Source organism: Pseudoliparis swirei, chromosome 6, assembly GCF_029220125.1.
Source record: "Pseudoliparis swirei isolate HS2019 ecotype Mariana Trench chromosome 6, NWPU_hadal_v1, whole genome shotgun sequence".
Classification (NCBI taxonomy): domain Eukaryota; kingdom Metazoa; phylum Chordata; class Actinopteri; order Perciformes; family Liparidae; genus Pseudoliparis; species Pseudoliparis swirei.
The window spans coordinates 15,656,362-15,668,956 of NC_079393.1; the positions used below are offsets into that span (position 1 = coordinate 15,656,362).

A 12,595-nucleotide genomic window follows, 5' to 3' on the forward strand; every position below is an offset into this window, starting at 1 on the left:
AGATTGAAGGAATTACATTCATAAAATGGTGCAACATTATTTAACTCTAATTTGTGATTTGCACAAGCAATAATACTAATGCAATTTGTTTTAAAAGGGCACACATTTGTCTTAAAATACAACAAAATAGGTCAAACAAAATCAGAACATAAAATGATGGAGGGAAAGGATTACTTAACATTTCATCGTTAGTATTACCGGTATGCATGTTTGAATAAAAACAGCACTATTACCCACTTAATGTGACTGCTGACAAAAACAACAACATTTTCTCAGTTTTCTTGATGTGCTCAATATTGATACTACAGTGGCCATAATGTGACATGGTTGTTGTCATACACTGTTGCCGTTGCTGTAGTTCACACTGTGGGGGCGACAGGACAGAAGGGGGGATTGTTAGTCCGGATCAATGTTGAGCAGGATCTGGCCTTCATGCTTGACTCTATCCATCTATCAATGAGGGGTGTCACTGATTAAATGGTTGCCAGGTGAACACAGTGACAGCCATACACAGAGCAAGCTGCCATAAAAGAGGTTGAGGTTTTTGAGGGAGTTCTTCCCACTCAGGGTCATTCTCAAAAGCTGCATTGTTTTCTATCTGGCTGTTTCACCAGGTGAAGCACCGAGACTAGAACTGTGATTAAGGGTTGAACAAATAATGTTGATTTGACCTTGATTTTGATTTGTGGGTTGTAAAACGGGCATCCAAAGGGATGTGGACCAACCAACAATGCTTCAGGGATTTTCCTGTTCAGTACATGCCGTCAGATTAGATTGAACTCAAGATAACAATGGGAATGTTTATCCGAGGAGATCGGTACCTCTGTGTGTAAAACAAATACTTAAGGGCTTGAGTATTACCAGTTTCAAAGCCAGCCATTTGAATAAATGAGCTTGTCGTAAAATAAAATGTGCCGTGAAGCATTTAGGGCAGGTCTGTGAATTATTAATTGTGATCTTAAATCAGTGCTATGTTCCTTTGTATGTTCAGTGTCATCGGTGTGGAACCCAACAGCCTAGAGACAGCATTTTGGTATTGGATGGAATTTAAAGCGTGCACTTCAGGGGGAACACAAGTGCTGAACACTCTGAAGCTGCCATTACGTAAGATAATGTTGGCTCTTCCGTGAACACACAAAAGCATATATATATATGGACACACATGCACACACAAACTGACAAGAGACTCACAGAAAAACAGGCTGCAGCAATATTAATATACAAAATAATCAGACGTCAACATCCTTCTGCTCCGTGTCCTCTGCATGGGTAATTAATAAAGACTGATTAAACAATTCACATGCATATTTATATTTTGTAAACTGAACTTTCAAGTTAATAGAGAGAGCTAGATTCAAGGCCATCACCACATAAGCTCTACCAGTCATCCAGATGGTAGGGCAAAAGTTAACCAGAGAAAAGTTTGAAGCTGTTGATATCGAGACCCAGAAGTACAAATGAAATAGATATTCTTCTATATACTCTGAGTTCACATATAGTACTGCATTTGAAAATCCTACATGCTCCACAATTCAATTTGATGTCAGATATTTAGATAAACCCCTCAGATAGCCCTTCGATAAACATAGTTCAACTGCATGTCAAGAAGAACCAATCCTAGCCGGCAGATAGCTTTCTTTTTTGTTCCTTAAATATCATTCAAGATAAATATGGAGGAGAAGTTGATCATTTTTGTGCAGAGCTTAACGACCTTTAAAAAAAAAGTTACAATCATGTTTGTGTTTGCCGTCAATGATAGTTGTTGGCAAAATGATGGCCAAAATTAAAATCAAAGAAAATTGTAATTGGTGCATGTGGCAGGGGGGGGTGCGGAAGCACAGCTGCAGAGGGGGTGATTGAGGGGGTGTGGCTCGAGGAACGGTGCCGGAAGGGGAGGTGGCCTCGGCTGCACCGGATGAGGGTTGTTATTGTCCTCTTTATAGGCACAGAGCTAGCGCCGGGAGAGGACCGGCAACCTGGACACGGAGCTGCGGAGACACCGAGCTGAGAGCGAAACACAATAAAGTGTCTAGACCTGCAAACCTGCCTGAGTGTGAATCCTTCCACGCGGACACCCACAGACGTGTCACAGTGGAGCCCAGCAAAGGGGGAGGCGATATGGATCTACACGCACAGCAGGCGGGAGTACCGTCGCAGCCGTTAGTAGCATTGGGGCAAATGCTGGAAAGAATGGCGGCGAGGCAGAGCGAGGACGCGGCCAGTACCAGGCAGTTTCTGGGGGGGCTCCAGGAGCAAGCCCAGGTGCACTCAAGGGTGCTGGAGCGGTTGCTGATGGGCCAGTCATCAGCGGCACCGGAACCGGCGGGGCCGTCGAGGCTGACAGGGGTGGTCCCACAGAGGATGACGCCGGAGGACGACGTGCAGGCGTACCTAGAGACCTTTGAGGCGACAGCGGAGGCGTGCGGCTGGCCGGCGGATGAGTGGGCGATCCGACTGTTGCCTCTTCTGGCGGGAGAGGCGCAGACGGCGGCACTGGGGCTACCCCCGGCAGCGAGGCGGATATACCCGGAGGTGCGGAGAGCGGTCATGGACAGGCTCGGTCTGTCCCCGGAGGACCATCGGCGGAGGTTCCGGGAGGCCAAGCTGGGGGCCGAGGACCGGCCGTTCGCATTTGGCCAGCGGTTAGCAGATGCGGCAGGCAGGTGGCTGCAACCAGAGGGCTCCGCAACAGCGCAGGCGGTGGTGGAGAAGATCGTGCTGGAGCAGTTTGTCGGCGGCCTCCCGGCCCGCACATCGGCGTGGGTCCGCTGCCATCGGCCGACGGGGATGAAGGCTGCCGTCACCTTGGCGGAGGACCACCTGGCGGTCCATGGCCCGGGGAAGGCGGAGGGCGATCGACCGCCGTCGACTAGCGGGCCGCTGACGGGCCAGCGGAGGAAGCTGCATCCGCCGCAACCGTCACGGCCGGTGCCGTGGCCGACATCCCTCCCGCGGGTCCCCGAGCCAGTAGCATCGACGGGGGCCGGCACTCTTCCTGGCCCACAGGGGGTCTTTCAGGCACCAGGGCAGGAGTGCTGGAGATGCGGGCAGCCCGGTCACTTCCGGAGGGAGTGCCCATTGATGGAGGTGGGCCAGGTGATCCGGGTGGCCGGCTCTCCGACCTCCTCCCCCGGTCCGGGACCGACGTACCGAGTTCGGTAAGAATCCAGGGGGGTATACACCAGGCAATGGTGGATTCGGGATGTCATGATCTATGATCCACCAGAACCTGGTTCGACCCGGGGCATTGGTGGAGGCATTGTGGGTGAAAATACGGTGTGTGCATGGGGACATTCACGAGTATCCTATGGTGGCAGTGGAAATTAGATACGGGGGGAAAAAACATAGTGTAAAGGTCGCGGTTAGCTCCCGCCTTACGCACCCCTTAATCTTGGGAACCGATTGGCCAGGGTTTAATAAATTAATGGGGAAAGTGGCGGGGGTGCGTTCACAGCAGACAGGGTCATGCGATGTGTGCGCCGTGCTCAGCGGTGACGCGAGGTCGTCCGACACTGCAGACGGGGAGGGGGAACCGGTGGAGCCTCCTATGGCGACTCCTCCGGCTCCCGAGTTTCACTCCATGGAAGATTTTCCACTCGAGCAGTCTCGGGACGATACTCTACGCTCAGCCTTTGACCAAGTGATACGAATTGATGGTCAGCTGGTGCGCCCTGACGCAGCGCAGACATATCCGCACTTCACATTGATCAGGGACAGATTATACAGAGTGAGCCGTGACACTCACACAGGGCAGGAAAGCACCCAGTTGTTGGTGCCGAAGAGCCGCCGGGAAATGGTTTTCCAGGCGGCTCACTATAACCCAATGGCTGGGCACATGGGATATGATAAAACTCTGGACCGGATAATGATCCGATTCTATTGGCGGGCATCCGGGCGGATGTGCGCCGTTGGTGTGCATCCTGCCCGGAGTGTCAACTAGTAAACCCTCCGGCCATTCCGAGGGCACCGTTGCGGCCGCTGCCATTAATGGAGGTTCCATTTGAGCGCATCGCGATGGACCTCATCGGACCATTTCACCGGAGTGCACGCGGATATCGCTTTGTGTTAGTCTTCGTGGATTATGCAACACGATATCCGGAGGCGGTGCCATTGCGCAACATTTCTGCAAAGAGTGTCGCGCAGGCGCTGTTTCAGGTCATCTCCCGAGTCGGGATCCCGAAAGAGATTCTGACGGACCAGGGCACCCAGTTCATGTCAAGAACACTGAGAGAACTTTACGGATTACTGGGCATAAAGTCTATTCGGACCAGTGTGTACCACCCACAGCCCGACGGTCTGGTGGAGCGTCTGAATAAAACGTTGAAGTCCATGATCCGTAAATTTATTAATGACGATGAACGTAATTGGGATAAATGGCTTGACTCTCTGTTGTTTGCAGTACGGGAGGTTCCCCAGGCCTCCACGGGATTTTCTCCCTTTGAACTTTTGTTCGGCAGCACTCCACGGGGGGTGCTCGACCTCATTAAAGAAAACTGGGAGGAGGGCCGAGCACCAGTAAAACGAGATCCAACACGTCCTGGACCTGCGAGCAAAGCTCCACACACTGGGTCAGCTGTCACGTGAGAATTTGCTCGAGGCCCAGGAGCGTCAACAGCGGCTGTACAACAGAGGGACCAAGCTGAGACAATTCACACCGGGAGAGAAGGTACTTGTATTGCTTCCTTCGTCCAGCTCTAAACTCCTCGCCAAGTGGCAAGGGCCCTTTGTGGTCACACGGCGAGTGGGGGATGTCGACTATGAGGTAGTGCGTTCTGATAGGGGCGGAGCTACACAGATTTACCACCTCAACCTCCTAAACGCATGGAGGAGGCGGAGTCTGTGTGTCTGGTGTCCTCGGTAGCGGAGAGAGAGGAGCTGGGGCCTGAGGTCCCAAAATCCACCGATCCGCCTCGCTCCTTTGTGAAGACCGTCTCTCCGGGACCCAGAAAACAGACATTGCCCGGTTGCAAAAGCAGTTTGCTGATGTGTTCTCTCTCCTTCCAGGACGCACGAACCTCATAGAGCACCGGATTGAGACGCCTCCAGGCGTGGCGGTGCGGTCACGGCCCTACAGGTTACCTGAACACAAGAGAAAGGTGGTTCAGCGGGAATTAGCGGCCATGCTGGAGATGGGGGTAATAGAGGAGTCTCACAGTGCCTGGTGTAGTCCCATTGTTCTTGTGGTCAAGAAGGATGGGTCTATTCGGTTCTGCGTGGACTATCGCAGGGTGAACGATGTGTCACGGTTCGATGCTTACCCAATGCCCCGGGTCGACGAACTCCTGGACCGACTGGGCACTGCATGTTTCTTTACGACACTGGATTTAACCAAAGGCTACTGGCAGATTCCTCTGTCGCCAGAGTCTAAGGAAAAAACGGCCTTCTCCACTCCGTTTGGGTTATACCAATTTACCACGCTGCCCTTTGGGTTGTTCGGGGCCCCAGCCACCTTTCAACGCCTCATGGACCGGGTGCTGCGTCCGCACGCGGCATATGCGTCCGCCTACCTGGATGATGTAATCATCCACAGCACCACCTGGGCGGAGCATGTGCAGAGGGTTGGCGCGGTGCTGGAGTCCCTGAGGCAGGCGGGGCTTACGGCCAACCCGGGGAAGTGTGCAGTTGGACGGAGGAGGTACGGTATCTGGGGTACCACTTGGGCGCCGGGCAGGTGCGCCTCAAGTGGACAAGACCGCCGCCATCGCAGCCTGCCCGCGGCCCAAGACTAAGAAAGAGGTGAGGCAGTTTTGGGGCTGGCGGGCTATTACAGGCGGTTCATCCCGAACTTCGCGGAGCTGACCAGCCCCTTGACTGACCTGACCCGGAAAGGTGCCTCAGATCCGGTCCAGTGGACGGAGCAGTGCCAGTTGGTGTTTGAAAAGGTAAAGCAAGCCCTCTGTGGGGAGCCACTCCTCCACACACCTAACTTCTCTCTTCCGTTTACTCTGCAGACTGATGCGTCGAACAGAGGGCTGGGGGCCGTTTTGTCCCAGCAGGTGGGGGGGTTTGACCGCCCCGTGCTGTACATCAGCCGCAAGCTGTCGGAGAGGGAGGGCAGGTACAGCACGGTGGAGAAGGAGTGCCTCGCCATCCGGTGGGCGGTCGACTCCCTGCGCTACTACCTCCTGGGACGCTCATTCACCCTCTGGTCGGACCACGCCCCGCTCCAATGGCTCCACCGCATGAAAGATACCAACGCCCGGATCACTCGTTGGTATCTAGCGTTACAGCCTTTTAATTTCAAGGTGATCCATAGGCCGGGGGCACAGATGGTCGTGGCGGACTTCCTCTCCCGCTCGCATGGGGGGGAGGGGGAGTAAGTTAGGCCGGATGTTGGCCCGGCCTAAGTCGGGCGGTGGAGGTATGTGGCAGGGGGGGGTGCGGAAGCACAGCTGCAGAGGGGGTGATTGAGGGGGTGTGGCTCGAGGAACGGTGCCGGAAGGGGAGGTGGCCTCGGCTGCACCGGATGAGGGTTGTTATTGTCCTCTTTATAGGCACAGAGCTAGCGCCGGGAGAGGACCGGCAACCTGGACACGGAGCTGCGGAGACACCGAGCTGAGAGCGAAACACAATAAAGTGTCTAGACCTGCAAACCTGCCTGAGTGTGAATCCTTCCACGCCGCGGACACCCACAGACGTGTCACAGTGCAACTTTCATATGCACTTCTTATTTTTGCTTTCATCAAGCAGACTACTTAGCTGTATGTATCCATCCCCTGCACTACAGATGCTTGCATAGGAGTGCTCTGCCACTGCTGCGTAAAACCATTAGCATTGGAGAAAGTGCAGGGCAGGTAGCCCGAATACATAAGAGGATTTAGCAGATCACTCTGCCTGTATCGTCGACAGCCTGCCAGGTCTTTAGGGCAAGGAAAACAGATAACTCTCACCCAGACCTTGTAGGGTGGCTCAATATTCACATTATATAATAAAGCAATGATGTGCCCTTATTGTACTATAAAACTGACAATAGATTAACAACATATCCCAACCAATTACAACACATTTTGTTACTAGTTTTAAACATAATCAGATAGTTGTAATTTTGAGTTGTGAATTTGATCAAATCAGCCAGAATCCTGCACTTGAATTTTTTTTAATTGACTGATATCGGAGTAAATGAACTGCATAACAAATAACACCGGATCACAGTCCTGTGAATGTGGCAGCGGGACGTAAAATGGTTTGCCAATAGCAACAAGGATTCCCCGAGATAGCAGGGCCAGGGCCAGGGATTTCATCCTAATTGCATCATAGAAGGATAAACTGTGTGGGCAACATAACTTGAAGAGATCTACATACAGGAAACAATTGTTCTGGTTGGACAAATGGTAAATGAGAAACAAAGAGTTGGGGTTTATTTTCATAACACTTTCCCTTATTCAACTTGATGAGACCTATTTTAACCTTTAAAGGGGAAATACGCAACATTCAGTTCATTATTATATCAGCAAAAACTATTTGCAACGTGAAGATACAGTATAGTGGAGTAATGTCTACCTGAGCAGAATTAAATTCTTCCTCTGTGTGTGTTGTTATCAGAGCTTCTCCGTTCTTTGTTTACATAGCCGGGCCAGCCACATGAGCTTTCAGTGCATGTTAGTGCATGTGAGCACGCCCCACTGGCGAGCTAACGGCCGCTGCTCTGCACTGCTCTCATATGTTACAGCTGATGACGCCATCTCGATCGTCAGCCGAGCACCCTCCGGTTCCCTCTAGCTAAACATTGTTAGCTTCGCCAGCACGTTTGCCGTAGTTTGAACTGAAAGTGCTGTTAGCACCCGTAGCTACGAACAACCTGCTCAGGCGTTGCCATCTTGAGAAATGATTGGGAGCATTTGGCAATCCAAATGCTCCCAATCTCGTATTGTGCACCTTTTACTTTTAAAAGTGCAGTTCACAGGGTTCTATTCTGGCAAATATAACATATTTCAGTAAGAAAAATCTGGGGTCTGTCTGAATTTGTCATTCCACAACTAATGTGTAAACACTTGGGGAACTAAATGGTCAGTGGGACAGAAAATATATCTGCAAACATTTTGATAATTGATCAATTGTTCCAGCTATGATAACAAAATAACTAATATTCAATGGTGAGTAATAAATAATAATCATAATCAAATAATTGTATGTTTGCAGACCAGTATTAATAATACTATATTATACAGCATAAATACAATAAATGAGAAGTACTGCTTGATTAAATAGTTGGACCTTCAATCTGGCCTAAAAAAAAAAGCATTGGTTGAATAATAATGAGCATTTGTCTTTAGCTGTATCATGACAAAATGATCCCGCTATTCTAATAATGTGTATAGAATAGCAGGGCTCTCAAGTTTTGAAGACAGGCAAGAATGACGTTTCCATCAACCCCCCCCCCCCCCCTCCCCAGAACGAAATTTTCGGATAGCAGTCAGTCGCGCGCAATTCCAGGATGCTTTATTGTCATTGGTTGCTGGATTAAATCTTACCCAGATACAGCAGATACGGTTTTTTTCTGATTGGCTATTGTGTAGCCCATTTCGTTTTTTTGATTGTCTGATAAGTGGCACCTCACGGCAGAACTCCAGGGGAGCGCTTGATTCCTCCACGGTGAGGGCAGCGCGGCCAGCTCATGTTTGCGCGCTGCGGCACATTAAAACATTAAATAGCCGAGAGTTTTTTTCAGCGTGAGAAATACGATGTGTGGCGGGAGTGCGTGACTTAAGACCGAAATGCGTGAGTCTCACGCTCAATGCGTGACACTTGAGAGCCCTGGAATAGTATGATACCTATATACCTATAAATACATAGGGCTAACTTTAAAACATTCAGTAGTGCCTATCGGTTAACACTGCAGTCCAGATTCTGGGCACCATTAGGAGCGTGAGCTAGCTCCCATGCCTCGGCTAACAGCTTCTGCCTCTTCTCTCTTCAGCTCAGATCTCTTTCACCCCATCCTCTCTCACCCCATTACTTGCGCTCCAGTCCAGTGAAAGCAAAGTGAATAATTCATGACCATACAGAGCAGTGTGTGCATGGATCCAGTGCAATATATGCATGGATCTGAAATATCCGCAAGGCTTGAAGTTCTCTGCCACAGAGCTGTAAATGAGGACATTCACATATACAACAGAAATCCACAGCCAGCCATCAAGCAAGCCCTAAATGCTCCTCTCTCAGAAGGAGGGAAGTGGACTGAGGGAGCATGAAGCAGAGAGGGTCGGAGAGGATGTGGCTAAGGCAGTCAGTGAGCCAAGAGAAAAAGTAGAGAAAGGGAGCGCAGAAGAAAAGGGAGGGTGGCAGAGTGATGACTAAAAAGATAGGTGGGAGAGCCAGAGAGAGGGAGGGAGAGAGGGAGTCCGCTCTGACAAACCAGCCACATAGCCCCGTGGCCTGGCGTAAATGTGATAACTGTTCACAGACCCCATCAGAGTTTGCTTCATGCTCCTCGACACCTGGTAAAGCAAATGTCATGGCCACTCACAAACTGAAGTCACCCGGGGCCACATTTACTCACACACATACACACACCCTTTATCTCTCTGCTCCTTAACATTTCAATTCATTCCATCTTTCATTCCCTTGCTACCTCCATCTCTCTCATAGCGAATTTGAATGACGGTAATATATTGGTAAGGCTGAGAAGCATCACACAAAAATGGGGAGAATGTGGTTTTAGCCAACTGCTATTGTCTTCTGCAGTAATTGTATGCTGGTTATTTCAGATATTTTCAGTCTTAATTGGCTGATTTGAAGTAGTTTCACTGTATCGTCAGGGGGAATCAGCTGAAATGCTAGAACACATTGTAATGTTTCAAACTCAGCAATTAAATTAATACAGCTTTTCTTTCAGATTTGCAAAATGTAATCTTATTAAATCTGAATTAAAAAATATTTTTTGAAGGTTACTGTTTTGGTGTAGGTAGCAATTTTAAAAGACATTTCGGTCCCTGAACTGGCTATGCTAGCATCTCTTGTGATGGATATTGCAGCGCTCCTCGACCAGTCAAGCAGGCGAGTTGACTGACGAGGAGGGAAAGGCAGCCTTGTGGTTTTCAGGACTAACATCTCCTCGTAACCACGAAGGAATATGCACTGCATAGAATATAATGCATATTACGTTGATGTTCCATCATCAAAAGTGGAAATGTTTTCATAAGCAGCAACCACCCAGCATTGATTAAGAGCCGGGATTGGCTATTTGATGAGGCTGTTAGAGAAAGATCCCCTTCTACTCCGAGTGGGATCTTTGATGAAGCATACTGCGTATGTCGAAGTCGAAGCATTTAACTGAACACTGGTGGCAAACGGTATTAATCGAGATTGCAATTTGAGATATGTTTACAAACATTCTGACTGAAATGAAAATTGCAGATATTTTCTATTACTTTACATTGCAAGCATAGAGAAGTGCAAATATTGTTTGTATGTGTAAGTTTGTACAGCCGATAGTGTAGAGAATCAACAGTGTCAACAGACACGCGCAATCTCCCTGTCTGACACAGACACACACACACACACACAGACATACACAGCAAGCTCTCACAGATTAGCCAGTCAGTGTAAACAAAACACTGCCCGACCCATTCAGAGCTCAGGGCCACATGCAGAGGCCCCATATGGAAAATTAGCCATGCGCTAAAAGCTTTTGGAATGAATACTTTACAGTATTTGCACCAGATCCCAAAGCCGGTTTCTCTATCCAGTTCGCATGGGCTAACACAGCAAGCAGATGTGCCTCTCTTTTTCTCACACACACACGGTGGCAACAGATACACAATGTTGCCGTAAACATTATGATACGTCTGTATCCGTCAAGGAACACATGTTTCCAAACAAGTTGTATGTAAGGTTCAGGCACGTGCACAGATAGAGCCCTAGTGGTGCTCAAGCACCAGCCCTTTTGCCCTGGATGAGAAAAGTGCCCTTTTTGCTGGAGCCACTTTTTTCATTCATCAGTATTTAAGAATAAAAGTTACTCTCTCTGTCATCAATTCCCCCCAAATGTGTTTTGATATCCGACGGAGCATTTATTTGAGTTATTGTGAGAATTTCGCCCCGACATGCTCCGCGGCGCTCACGAGTATCTTCAAAGAGTATTCTCCTCCTATCTTTGCTGTTATTGCTTCCTCTTGTTCTCACACAATTCCTTCTCTCATGATCGGTCTGTTTATAAATTCTCTCTCTGACTACAGAAAGTTGTGGATGTACAATAACTGTTGATCTCTGTTTCCAGGGTTGGTGCTGGAGTGACAGTTGGCTCTTTGATGCAGGCTGCCTATAAATAATCAATGGAGCTCCCCAGAGGGAACTTTCCTAAAGCCTGCCAGCCAATTAAGACCTGTTTCTTACCTGGCTCTGCATTATCTCTCCACACGCCACCACAGCTCTGAAACGGCAGACTGGGTATGCTGAGGAGTTCAAGGATGTCACTGTGCCAAGCTCAGCTTATTACTATCAAATATATGTTTCACTGGGTGGGGAAATAGGATTCTTACAATACTGCCACGATGCCTATCAATTCATTCTTATTCCGAGGTGTCCACTTAATGCCTTAAGTGGACAGGTTATTGGATGTCCTAAACTATATATATATATATCAGTGTTTCCCCTATAAGGTTTACAGCTTCAGGGGGGCGGGACTAGTGAGCGGCGTCGACGGGGGGCGCCACCCTGTTATAATGGTTGGGGAAACACTGTATATATACACACACACACACACACACACACACATACATATGCATTAACTTACAATACTCAAAATGTTGGATCATGAGCATTTGAACTGTTCACAATCGACATTCTCTTTCATAAATTAGAAGGAATGACTGGCATTAATAATGCATCATGAAGAGATATCAAATGTAGCCTTCGTGTAGATCAGTGGTTCTTAACCTTATTGGAGGTACTGAACCCTGCAAGCTCCATCAGTGCATTAGCCAAACCCTTCGTAATCAGAAAAATTAAATATGGTTTCTTTAAAACATAGCTATATATTTTATTAGTGCACAAACTTAACTATGCCTCAGTTCTACACAAAATCACTGTGTTCAAAGAACAAACCAAGAACACATGAATTTCACACAAAAACAATAAATATTTTCTGCAAATCAATGTGACTTTTGCTGTTCAGAAATGCTCGGCTTCACCTTGGCAAGTGCCACTCATATCATTTTCGCAACAAGCCAACTAGCCTTTTCATAGAATCTGGCACTCTTCACATTGAATTCAGAATTTGTACGTATCCGTCCAACCACTTTCTTTTTTTGCTCCACATAAATGATGTATGATTTGAAAGACAAAAAGAAAATCACGAATGCCGTAGGGCCTACAATCACAACCGTCACAAGTCGACGGCTTGTGCCGGTTGTGATTGTACGGCATTTGTGATTTCATTCACGTCTGTGCATGGACTTTGCTACGCTTTTGGTGTGACCGCAGCATAACACGGTGAAGAAAAATGCTGCGTTGCCAAAATGTCGGCAGACAATTTTTGGACTAACGACAAAAATGGCCCGACATTGCAAGTGTGAACCGGGCTGCACTGTGTGTGTCTTGACCCCTGCCAAACCCCTGAGAGTGACTCATCAAACCCAGGTTGAAAACCACTTGT

General features: G+C 48.6%; 1 protein-coding gene across 17 annotated transcripts in view; it reads right to left on the reverse strand.

Moving 5' to 3' along the window:
• The window catches only part of shank3a (SH3 and multiple ankyrin repeat domains 3a), a 175,741-nt gene that overhangs the window by 122,777 nt on the left and 40,369 nt on the right, over window positions 1-12,595 (reverse strand). The gene's annotated exons all lie outside the window — the stretch shown is intronic.